The following is a 13,861-nucleotide window of genomic DNA, read 5'->3' as shown; positions in this document are numbered from 1 at the left end:
GTCTACTCTATGTATCTAGAAGGAAAAACTATTATAGCACACTGTATTCTTCCTCACAATACCCTTTGAACTGCTGCCATGTTGCAATGTTCAGAGATTTGCAATGATGGCAGGGCTAATAGCAGGGTTTAAGAGAAGTACTTTATTGTATCTATTATTTCCCAGTCCTCATCCCTGACCCACACTTCCACCGCTTGAAGACATCCGGGTTTCTGAAGGTAGGGCCTTGTCAAAAGAAAACTGTATAGTGATAATCTGCTAGTTATTTGTTCTTCAGATTGGTAAATGTGTGCTAAAGTGACTTCACATTTTCCTTTTTTTATTTTTTATTATCATTTTGTGATCAGTCCCCTGTATCTAAAGTTTCCTGTATATCCCTTACCCTTATCCCCCTAAATCCCACCACCACCACCAAATTACCCCATATCATTACAACAGTGTAGTTTCTCATAAATAGTCATAAGTCCATTATTGCAGACATTGACTATGTCAGAGTCCAGCATTCCATTGTCATGACACATTCAACAGTTTCACTGGGAATCCATCCTCAGAGATGCACACTGTACATATCCTTACAACTGGACATGTCAGTCTCGACTACACAGTCAATATAAATTCCCCCAAGTGAAGAGTCACAAAACAAAGTCAACAACAGGAAGAAAAACAGAAATTTACAATGCCATGAAGTTAAACAACAGGCCACTAGATATGGTAGTCTCCATCACACAGTTACTATACAACCCCTTAAATGAAAAGCCACAAAACAAAATCAATAACAGGAAGGGGAAAAAAGAAATTTACAATGCTATGAAATTAAATAACATGCTGAATGACTAATGTGTCACTGAAGAAATTAGGACATCTTTAAGTATCATTTGTAGGGCAGGTTTGGAAGAGGCATATTCTTTTAACTTTTCTTTACTGTGAAAGAATTTTATTTCATTTTCAAAGACGAAAGAAAGCTTTGCTGGGTATGTTATTCTGGGCCAATAATGTTTTGCTTTTAGAGTCTGGAATATGTTGTTCCATTCTCCTTTAGCCTGTAGAGTTTCCTGTGAGAGATCACCTGTGAATTTAATTGCCATTCCTCTATATGTCAATTGTTTTTTTTCAAGCATGCATTTAAAGATCTTTTCCTTAGGTGATGAGAGCTTGATTATCATGTGTTTTGGTGAAAATCACTTTTGGTCAAGACTGTTGGGAATTCTGTGCCCCTCCTGGATGTTGTTTCCCAATTCTTTCTCCAGGTTAGGGAAATTTTCTTTTATTATATCATTAAATAAATTTTTTAAAACCCAGCTTCTCTTTCTTGGACTCCCATAACTCTTATATTTAGCCTTTTAATAGTGTTGAAGTTCTTGAATACTTTTTTTTAGCTTGATCCAGCTCTGTTTCCAGCTTTTTGATTGTTTACCCAATGTGACAAGAAATATCTTCCAATTCTGAGATTCTTTCTTCTGCCTCCTTTATTCTATTATTAAGACTTTCCACTTAATTTTTTATTGCTCTATTGCATCCTTCATTTCCAATAATTGAATTTTGTTTCAATGTTGCTATTTCCTGTGTGATATAGTTCTTAAATTCCTGCATGTGCTTCTCATTGTTAATAAACTTTATAACAGGTATTTTGAATTCTCTGTCTCCCATTTTTTTAATATATTCCTCAGTTAACTCTGAGGTTGGCTAAGGCTTTTGCTCCGTTGCAGGGGAGACTTCAGTAATATTCATCGTGTCTCTGTCTCTTCTTTTGCGCTTGGTCATTGTACTTCTGGTTAGCAGATTCTTCTCCTTGGGGTAGGTTTTCAAATTGTGCACGCAAGGTCTGCAGTTCAATTTTATTTTTTTCCAGTTGGTACACAGTCCTTTGCAGTCACTTGTGCCACTCCCTCCAGTGAGTTTCAGATCTAGGCTCTTACGTTAAACTTCCACCACAGACTGTGGAGCCCCAGCTCCTGGCTCACCTCTCTTTACCTCCTGTGATTCTGTGCTGGGGCTGCACCGTTGTCTGTACAATCTTTCTCCCACTTCTGGTTAGAGCAGTTCCAAGTATTAGGGAGATTTCAGGTGTCCAAAATAGCTAGGTTGTTGGCAGTGCTGATCTTGCCAGAATCTGCTGGCCATTAGGTCTGAGGGCTACATGGACTGATTTTGAGTCATATGTTGCCAAAGTCAGTATTATTATTTTTCCTTTTATCTTCTTTTTTTTTGGCGGGGGGAGGGGGAGGTCAACAGGCCCTGGCAAAATCAGTGGTATTATTTTTGATGTGGAACCAGTGCAATGTACTGAGCTCAGTGAGTTCACTCCTAGCTCAGTGCATATGCAGCTCACTGTTGTCCCTGCAGTTTCAAAACCTTTGCCACATTGTACAAAATGGCACCTGAAGTTCTTGATCTGCTGGCCATTAGGTCTGGGGGCTACTGGAGTTATTTTATGTGGAACCTTTAGGATGTAACATTGTTGCAATTCACTGAGCCAGAAATGAATTTACTCCAAGCTTAGTGCATGCACAGTCTTCTCCATCGTCTTTTCCTCTCTCCACAAAATGACACCTGATGCGGCTCTATTGGGGTTCTTGACTGTGAAATCCACCCTGTTCCCACACTGCCTGTTTGAGATCTGACGCTCTGTCTCTCGTCTTGGCCAAAAAAAAACAAACCAGCAGGATAGGCAGTTTTTTTGTCTGGGTTCAACTCCAAGTTCCTGGTGAACTCTTCCCATGTGATTACTGGTGGAGTTCTAGCCACTGGTGGAATTCAGGTCACTGCTTGCTGAATGCTGCTGGGGCATCTGATGCACTGCTTTCCCATGCCCATCAGTATCCAGGTACCCTTCTACTGTCAGTCTGTCCTTTCCTATCTCCTGCTCTCTCTGCTTTACTCTGGGTGATGTTTCTCTCTTTTTATTTTAATATTTATTTGTTACATTTTATTATTATTGCTATCATTTTATGATACAGCTCCATATTCCTTTATCCCCTCCCCAATTCCCTCCCCCCCCCAAGTTCTTCTATATCATTACTAACATATCATTCTTCATACTCAGTCATATGTCCATCATTGTGGGCATGGACAGTGGCAGAGAGTCCAGAATCCTATTGTCAAGATATAGTAAACAGTTTTATTGTAAGTCCATCTTTGTCTGGAAGCAGAAATGCATACCACACTGCATCCTTACATCTGGATGTTAGTCTCCATTTCACAGCTACTGTACATCCCATTAAATGAAAAGTCATAATACAAAATCAACAATAGGAATAAAAATAGAAATTTACAATGCCTGAAGTTAAATGACATGTTACTAGATATACAGTCTCCATTACACAGCTACTATACATCCCCTTAAATGAAGAACACACAAAACAAAATCAACAACAGGGAGAAAAAAGAAATTAACAACACCAAGAAGTTAATAACATGCTATTAAATGACTAATGTGTAGCTGAAGAAATGAAAATCAAGAACCTTCTTGAAGAAAATGATGCTACTGTATGATATACGAGTCATTGAATGATTTAATCAGAAGAGAGTGTTTTGAAGAGATGAAACCAACAGAAAACAACAAAACACATGTGATATAGTTTCCACTGATCTTTGTTGAAGTGTGTCTCCTCCAGACAATAAACAGATGGGTTTTGTTTTTGAATCCAGTCTACTAATCTATGATGTTTGATTGAGCTTAAGCCATTTACATTCAGAGTTTAATATACATGGATGTTACTTTGGTCCTGTCATTTTAGGAATGGGTTGTTCATTGTTGTATGGTTGGCAGTCTTTTGTGTTTTGATACCTGCTCTAGTTCTAAATATTGGCTGCGTGGTTAATATTGTAGTATTGTAGCATATGCCACACTAAGGAAAGAGTGTTGGAGCCTTGCAAAGGACAGGTGTGTGGCAGGTGTGTGTACGCATGTGCATGTATGTGTGTGTGTGTGCGTGTATATGACTCTGGGTTTCAGAGGTCTGTGAGGAACTGATGCGACAGCTCCCTTGGTTTTGGTAGGTGCTATTCCTCTTCTCTGCCAAGAGAACATCTTGAAGTATCATTTGTAGTGCAGGTTTGGAAGAGGCAAATTCTTTTAGCCTTTTTTTTTTTTTTACTATGGAAGAATTTTATTTCATTTTCAAAGACAAAGGAAAGCTTTGCTGGATATGTTATCCTGGGCCAAAATTTTTTTTTTCTTATAGAATCTGGAATATATCACTCCATTCTCTTCTTGCCTGTAGAATTTCCTGTGAGAGATCTCCTGTGAGTTTAATTGGCATTCCTTTATATGTCAATTGATTTTTTTCACGTGCACATTTAAGGATCTTTTCCTTATGTTCAATTGAAGAGAGCTTGATGATCATATGTCGTGGTGAAGATCGCTTTTGATCAAGCCTGTTGAGAGTTCTGTGCCCCTGTGGATATTGTTTCGCAATTCTTTTTCCAGATTAGGGAAATTTTCCTTTAGTATTTCATTAAATATATTTGCAAACTCAACTTCTCTTTCTGCACCTTCTGGGACTCCCATAACTCTTATATTTGGCCTCTTAATAGTGTCTTTCAATTCTTGAATACTGTTTTTGGTCTGATCCAGCTGTGCTTCCGGCTTTTTGTTTGCTTCCCCATGGTGACAGAAAATATCTTCCAATTCTGAGATTCTTTCTTCTGCTTGCTTCATTCTATTTTGGAGACTCTCCACTGTACTTTTAATTTGCTCTACTGTGTTCTTTTTTTTTTTTTCTACTGTGTTCTTAATTTCTGATATACCAGCCTTGATTTGCTTTATTGCTTCCTTAAATTCTTTGAACTTTTGCATGAGCTTCTCATTGTTGATCAGAATCTTTAAAATGAGTCTTATGGATTCTGTGTGCCCCATTTTCTCGATGTCTTCCTCAGTTAACTCTGAGGTTGGCATACGGTTTTGCTCCTTTGCAAGGGAGTTTTCGGTAATATTCATTGTGCCTTTGTCTCTTCTTTTGCTCTTGATCATTGTACTTCTGGTTAACATAGTCTTCTCCTTGTGGCAAGTTTCTAAGCTGTATCACCCACAGGTCTACAATGTGATTTTACTTATTGTGGTTGGTACACAACTTTTCTTGCAGCCACTTGTGCCACAACCTCCCGCGAGATCCAGGTTTGGATACTTATATCAGATTTCCACCATGGTCTCCACAGCCCCAGCTCCTGGCTCACCACTCTCCACCTCCTGTGATACCGTGCTGAGGCTGCACCGTTGTCTCTGCAACCTTTCTCCCACTTCCGGTTGGAGCAGGTCCCAGGATTAGAGAGACACCAGGTGTCCTATATAATTATGCTGTTGTGGTGCTGATCTTTTCGGAACCTGTTGGACGTTAGGTATGGGTGCCACATGGACCTATTTTGGCCAGTATGATGCCACAGTCGGTATTATTTTCCTGTGGGACCAGTGCAATCCATGGAACTCAGCAAGTTCTCATGAGCTCAGCACATGCGCAGTTCACTGTTGTCCCCTGCAGTCACAAAGCTATTGCCACAGTGCGCAAAATGGTGCCTGATGTACCACCACTACAGTTCTTGATCTGCTGGCCGTCAGATCCGAGGTCTATCCAGACCTGTCTTGGGTGGAACTTGTAGAATGCCACGTCATTGCAATTCATTGAGTCAGAAATTAGCTCACTCCCAGCTCAGCGCATGCTCCGTGCTTTCCCTTGCCCTTGCCTCCTTACGCAAAATGGCGCCCAATTCAGCTCTGGGGGCTGACCGGGCTGTGAAGTCCGCCCTGTTCTCGCACTGCCCATCTGTGATCTGCTACTCTGTCTCTGCTCCTGGTCAAACCAAATGGACCAGCAGAATGGACAGTTCTTTGTCTGGGTTCACCTCCCAAGCTCCCAGTGAAAGTCCCTTCCCACCTGGTTGCTGCTGGAGTTCCGGCTGCTGGTAGAGTTCAGATCGCTGTGCTGGAGTTTCAGTCACAACAACACCACACTGCTGTGCCCACTGCTTTCTTGTGTCTGTCAGTCTCCAGGTACCCTTCTGCTGTTGTTCTGTCCTTTCCTATTTCCTGAAATATGTCCTCTCTGCTTCATACTGATTAAATGTTTTTCCATCCGTTTAAACGTGTCCTTACCCTATTCTGCCATCTTGATTCTCTCCTGTTTCTCTGTCTCAATGTGTCATTACCCTATTCCATCATTTTGATTCTCATGACTTAACATTTTCACTGGAAAATCACATTCATCAAATTCTGGAACCAAAGATGTTATGCATGCTTCTGATGCTTATGCCCAAATGTGTCTGCCACAGCTCTTCAAGACACTGTCTTTTCTCAAGTTGTAAAAGTTGAGATGTCAGGTAGGCATTTGACCTAGCAGTTAAGACATAGGTTGGGACACTCATATTCCATATCAGAGTTCCTGGGTTGGATCTGCGCATCCTGTTAATGCACACCTTAAGAGATAGCCGATGATGGCTCAAGTAGTTGGATGTTGCCACCATGTAAGAGACTTGAATTGAGATCCGCACTCCTACTTTGGCCTGGCCCAGCCCATTTGAATTCGTTCTTTTGAAAGATGTCTGTTCATTTCCTTCACCTATTGCTTCACAGGGTGGTTTGTTTTGCTTTTGTTGAATTTCTGAAGCTCTTTGTGAATCCTGGATGTTAGCCCACTATTGGTTGTGTAGTGTGCAAAGATTTTCTCCCATTCTGTTGGTTACTTCTTCACTTTGTTGATTGTTTCCCTCTCTATACAGAAACTTCTTAGTTTGATGTACTCCCATTTGTTTTGGCTTTGCCTGTGCTTTTGGTGACTTTTCTAAGAAGTCTTTCCCAATTCCTTTATCTTGGAGAGTGCCTCCTATGTTTTTGTCTAATGATTTGATGTTATCTGGGTGCATATCTGGGTGCAGATCTATGTGCAGAGCTGATTTTTGTATCAGGTGACAGGTGGGGAGTCTTGCTTCTAACCTCTGCAGGATGCTATCCAATGGTCCCAACAGCATTTGTTGAAGAGACCAGGCTTTTCCCCTGGATTATTTTCAGCTTTCTTATTGAAGATTAATGTATCTTAAAGATTTATTTCATCTTATTTCAAAAACAGAATGAGAAAGAATGATGGGGAGAGATAAAGATCTTTTATCTACTGTATTACTACTGAAATGGTCATGATGTCCAGGGCTTGAGCAAACTAACTCTAAGCCCCTGGTACTCCATTTGGGCTTCCCATGTGGATGCCAGGGACCCAAGTACTTGGACCACTTACTTGCTGATTTCTTAGGCACGTTAACAGGCATCTGGATTTTAAATAGAGCTGCCAGGCCTTTAGCCAGTTCTCTAATATGGGATGCCAAGTGGAAGCTCAACCTGAGGCACCAGTACACCAATCCTCCCAACTCCATTTACTATTCAACTGAATGGGTACCAACCATACTTAAATATCTCCATCAGTTGATGGACATTTGGAGAGTTTCTACATTTTGAAATTTTGTGGATGAAATTGCTATGAATATCCATATACAAGTGGATATAATTTTATTTCTCACAGAGAAACTTCTAGGAGGGAAATTTCTGGGTCATATGATACACTTGTTTTTAACTTTTAGAAAATTGTCAAGCGTTCTTCAAAGTGACTGCATTTCCTACCAGCAATATACAAGTATCTCTGTTTGTCCATTTCATTGCTTCTTAACAGCCTCCAATAGTTACTGTACATCTTTCTCTAACTGATCTAAAATTGCACACATTTTTGGGGTGCTATGTGATATTTCAGCATGTGTACCCATTACATAATGTTCAGAACAGGGTGAGTGTATCTCTCTCTCCTTGTATATCATTTCTTTGTGGCAAATACATTCAAAATCCTTTCATCAAGCTTAAAACAAGTCTATACTGTTCTAACAATATTCAGAGTTACCATAGCATGCAGAGGAACTCCAGGACTTATTTCTCCTAACTGTGGCTTCGTATCCATCGACCAGCCTTTTTCCTTGCCTCCACATTCTCTCCCTAGCCTCTGGCAATCACTAGGCTTCTCTGAATTTTCATCTCAACCTTTTTAGCTTCCAGGTACAAGTGAGACCATGTGCTATTTATCTTCTTCTGGAAATTGTTTCTCTTTACATATCATCTTCTAGTTCTATTCCTATTGCAAATGGCAACATTTCATCCTTTTTTTAAATTGGTGAGCAACATTTGGTGTGTTTACATGCCAAATTTTCTTTCTTTTCATCATTTAATGGATACTTATATTGGGTTCATCTCATGGTTATCATGAATAAGGTTGCATGGGAGTTCAGATGTCTCACACAGATTTCATTTCCTATATGGATCATGTAGGTCTAGTTTTAATTTTTTTAAGAAATTTCCACATTGTCTAATGGCTGTCCCTTCCAACAGTGTGTGAGAGTCCTTTTTCTTTCACATCCTTGTCAGCATTTATCTTTTTTATTTTTTAGTATATTTATTTATATATTTGAAAGACAGAGAGCTTGACTCTGCTCATTCTCTTCAAATGTCAATAACAGCTGAGACTTGGCTACAGCAAAGTGAGAAGCCAGGAACTCCATCTCCAACATGGGTAGGTCTCCAAGGTGAGTGGCAAAAACCCATATCCTTAAGCCACTCCTGCTGACTCCCACGGTGTGCATCAGCAGGAAGCTGGAAGTGGAGCTGGGACTCAAACACAGGCACTGTGATATGGGATGTGGAAATCCCAAGTAGCATTTTAATTGCTATGCCAAACACCTGCCCTCCTGTTCTGTTGATAACTGCCTTTTTAAAAACAGGTTTATTTTATTTTTTTATTGGAAAGTCAGATATACAGAGAGCAGGAGAGATAGAGAGGAAGAATTTCTCTTTCCTGATTCACCCCTCCCCCAAGTGGTTGCAATGGCTGGAGCTGCACCAATCCAAAGCCAGGAGCCTGGAGCTTCTCCCTAGTCTCCCATGCAAGTGCAGGGTCCCAAGGCCTTGGTCCATCCTTGACTGCTTTCCCAGGCCAGAAGCAAGGAGCTGGATGGGAAGCAGGGCCTCCAGGATTAGAACTGGTGTCCATTTGGGATCCCAGTGCGTGCAAGATGAGGACCTTAGCTGCTAGGCTACCGCATTGGGCCTGATAACTGCCTTTTAACTAGAGTGAGATGATATTTCATTGTGGTTTTGATTTGCATTTTCTAATGAATAATGCCACTGAACAAACATCTTTTCATGTGCTTAATGGTCTTTCCTACATAGTTCGTGTGTTTGTGTGTGCTTGTGTGTGTGATTCAAATTATTTCAAATTATTTCAAAGAAACTAAAATTGTGTTTTGCTGTTTTAAATGGGGTTATGTATCTTCATGATTATGATTTATGTTTTATATTCTAGATACATGTTTTCTATCTGATCCATTATGTGGAACTATTTTTCCCTGATCTGTTTTATCTTTTTATTAATATCTTCTGAAGCACTGACGAAGTCCTGTTTTTTTTTATCTCCACCCTTTACCACTCATGCTTTTACTTAACACAGAGCTGTGGAGATTTTAATCTGTATTTTCTTTCAGAAGGCACTTAGTTGTAGCTCTTAGGTTGAGATCTATGGTCCACTTTTATAGAAGTTTTGCATATCTGTGAGCTAATGGCATAAATTCAAATGGCTAATTGATTTTCCCAATGTTAAATTAATAGGAGAAAAGGATAACTTTAAAAAACAGTGCTGTGGAATTTTCCATAAATCCATGGAATGTCAGAGAAGATAGCCAGGTGCCTCTCTGTGTCACCAGTAATTTGGAAAGATTTCCTCAATGTAACATAGTACAGAATAATAGTTTATTGTAATAGGAAACCTCACAAGGGCCATGGATCAGCAAAGGAAAGAAGGTATTATTTGGTCATTCCCCTACAGGGATGTAGGAGTAGCTAGGAAAATAATCAGCCCACACTGTGGGTCTGTGTCCTAGTGTGAGTTTACTAGCCCTCTCTATTGTATTTTGTGTCACATAAACACAAGACAGTGGCTTTAACAATGAAGGAACTCATGGAAGTTGGTGCCAGAGAGTCTGGGTTTGTTGTGCCACCTATTCATAAGAGTCACATGTATCTGGGATTCTTGGGCTCACGAGCAATTCTTCCCTCTCCTTGAGGTAGAAAACCACTCAAGGGTCTATGTCTCTTTAAATCAACCTCAGAATATGTGACACCTGATGTGAGCTTTATAAACATTTGTTGAATATATAAACAAATGGAAGGATGGGTGAATATGGGAGGACTCTGGTATGTCAGTGCTTTTGGAAATCTTGTGGACTAATACATAAAAGGAAATAGAAGAGGATGGTTGTGTTAGGCACCTCTTGGTCACTGCAACAAAATACCTAGGAGAATCTACTTGTGAAGTTAAGAGGCTTACTTTTGCTTATGAATTTTTAGAGTCACAGTCCAAGATTTTGCAGGCCCTATTAGTCCTGTTGTCTAGTAAGACCTAAGGATGACAATGATTTATGTTTGTGAAGAATGGATCATGTGGAAACAGAAAGACAATTAGTTACAGCATGGCTCTTATAACCAACCTTCTTTGAGGGCTGCCGCCTGGCAGCCTAATAGCCTCTTAACAGGTCCACCTTGTAAATGCCATAATGACTTAAATTTCCATGCTCTTGTAATCAATCACTTACAACTTTGGGTTTTACACATCTGCATGATACTGGGAACAAAACTATGTTCAAATCATAACAATGATGGCCATGAAAATAAAAGTACTTGAGGGTCCAGTACAGTGGCTTAACTGCCTAATCTCCCTTTGAGCACTGGGATCCCATATGGACACTGGTTTGTGTTCTGGCTGCTTCATTTCCCATCCAGCTCCCTGCTTGTGGGCTTGGAAATCAGTCAAGGACGGTCTAAAATTTTGGGACTCTGCACCCACATGGGAGACCTGGAAGAAGATTCTGACCCCTACCTTCCGATAGGATCAGCTCTAGCCATGGCAGCCATTTGCGAAGTGAACCAGTGGATGGAAGATCTTTTCTCTGTCTCTCCTTCTCTCTGTAAATCTGCCCTTTCAATAACAATAAATAAACTCTTTTTAAAAAACTTTAAAAAAAAAAAAAAGAAAATGAAGGTACTTGAAATTTCTGATACTAATGTGAGGCTGGAAGTGTAGCCCAGGCCAAGACAGCTTTCTAATGAGAGGCAATTCTTTTCCCATGTAAACAGTCCGTATGAATGAGTTCCCAGGTGTTTGAAGTTGAAAAGCCAGCTGTCCTAACTAAAGAAAAATGAGAAATACTCTCTACCAGACAGAAAGGACTAGGGCAACAGCTGCTTCTGGGAGCACATGACTGTCTTTTCCAGAAAGCCCTTAGGAAAAGGAAGGTGATGGTCATCACATGAAGGATCTCTCTCCCAATCAAGGACTGCTTATGATTGCGAACCCAAATTATCTAAAGAAAAGATCTAATTTTTTGTTAAAATATTAGAGGCTTGTGAAGAGTGAAACTAGAACCTTCCAGTTATCAACATCTTTTCCTTGTGAGTGTGGGGTCCCCACTCTGCCCATGATTGCTTGCCTTTGCCAATGTGTTGTCCTAGTGTGTCCACACGGACTGCTGATGCTGCAACCTTTCAAAGCCTTTCCTGAAATTGTGCCAAGAAAATATCTCACATTCTGGGAAGTCAGACTCTTTTGGATCCTGGTGGTGATGTTTGTGAGGGATCCTGGACTGTCAATGCACACACTGTGTACATAGCTCAAATTCGGTCATCTTCCAGGCCACTGTCACATGGCTGAAGCTTCAGCCCACCCACTCTTCATCATGCAGCTGAGCCTTGCTTTCTGTCATTATCCAAATGCCAGGACACCCTCCTGGAGACCACACATATGTTTCAGTCATACCCCAAACTACCATTCAGCCCCTACCCCAAGACCATCTGGTAAGAGGATGACCTCAACCTAGATTGCACGATTTTCTTTCTTGAGATTGCCCAACCTCACATCTGATTGTTTTTTGTTTTGTTGTTTTTGTTTTTTGCCTTTCAGTCAGTTCCGCTCTTTGTTTCACCTCTTACCTACATCACTAACTGCATCTCAGGGGGAGAGGTCTCTCAGCCCAGCTAGGGCTCTTAATACTCACAATATAGTTTAGGGATCCCCTAGACCCACAACAGTGAGACTGTGCATCTGGGACATGCTTTTCATTTCTTACATCTTGCTTATTTAAGCAGCCAGGCATCATGAAGCTGGTGGTATTTCCCATGTCTCCCTTTCAACCATCTGGTAATGATCTGTTGGTCTACAGTGTTGTGCAGAAATGACTCACATGACGTCACACCATATTAAGTCAGGTCTGCATGAGTCAAGCAAAATAGGGACCTGAATGAGACCGTGGATTACAATTCTTTGGCCTCTAACCCTGTGCACTGTGATGAATGGCTCACTCATCTTATAGATGTGTGTTCACTGGAGGAAGAATCATTGAACTCCATATTTTTGTTCTTGTTGTCTAGCAAAGTGCCTGACAGACAGGTGTCCTTCATCGATGTTTGTTAAATGATCAAGTTTGAGCAGAAAAAAATGTAAATAGTGCTTAAATTCAATAAAATCATAATGCCCTTTTGTCAGTCTGGTAACTGAGCAGAAGCAGAGTTTATCATTACAAAAAAAAAAAATCACTGTGGCTCAAACCATGTGTTGTTCATGGTGGATCTTTGCACTAAAATCCTGAAGGGCAGTAAGTTAGAAGAGGTTTAGGTTCAAGTCTAATTATATTGCTAGCTGGGAATGTGGTTTGGGTGTGTCACTGAACCCCCTTGAGTCTCAGAACTTGTGCTGAGAATATGAAGGAATTGGCTTAGAACTCTGGAAAGTTCAGAGAACCACATACAAAAATAAACTTGAACTAGCTCATCAGGGGTCTTCTTGGGGGACTGTCTTGTTGATATAATTCATTGTTGATATAAACAATGAATTTCAGCTACTGACTTGCTTTGCAATTTACTATGTCTTTCAAAATCCATAGCTTTGTTTGACAAATATATAAGGATTCTTCTAAAAGTTCATTTTGATACCCCAAAAGTTTGAAGTTAGTTCTTTCATAATATACATTTTAATGAACTTTCTGAAGATCTCTTATATAAAATCCAATTCTTAAAAAAAATTTATTAATTCTTTAAAAAATTATATATGGTCCAAACCATAGCTATGGGTAAGAACTAAATTTGCTGGAGGGAAGATATAAAACAGATATGGCATCACCTCCTCTCTTAGTAAAACCTTGGCTTTTTGCTGTATTATTGTGTCTAACATGGGATGTGGGCAAGAGATCGTAAGAGTTTATTGAAGTTCAACAGGTTTTAATTAGGGTGGGATTAAGAGGTCAATCAGAGGTCAGCAAGTGGACGGCAGAGAGCTCTTATGCAAGTGGTACTATGGACTGATTTTTATACCAATCATGCCTTTGTGGCAGAAATCCTGGATGCACATTCCTCTGGAGTAACAAAGCATTCTCTTTACCCTGAAGCATTGGCCAGGCTGGACTGGTTGGGCATTAGAAAGTTTTCAGCTTAACTCTTAAGAAAGCTTGTTTTCTGATGCTGGTGTTTTGTACAGAGGTTCAGATGCCTGGAATGTTCACATTCCATGTTAGAGTGTCAGGATCTGAACCCTTGCTCTGTTTTCAATTCCAGCTTTCTATGCTTACGCAACCTGGGAGGGGACAGTTGACGCCTCAAGGAATTGGGTCCTGGTATCTACCTGGGAGTTCCTAGCTTCAACCTTGCCCAAGGCCCAGCATTTGAGGAATGAGCCAGTTTAGGGGGGAGATCTCTCTCTTTCTCTCTCTTTCTATCTCTATCTCTCTTTCCTTTTCCATCCTCATCTCTGTCCCTCCATCTCTCAAATAAAATAAGTAATTTAGGGGAAAAAAGGTT

This window comes from Ochotona princeps, chromosome 2 (genome assembly GCF_030435755.1).
Source record: "Ochotona princeps isolate mOchPri1 chromosome 2, mOchPri1.hap1, whole genome shotgun sequence".
NCBI lineage: Eukaryota > Metazoa > Chordata > Mammalia > Lagomorpha > Ochotonidae > Ochotona > Ochotona princeps.
This window is presented reverse-complemented; position numbering follows the sequence as displayed.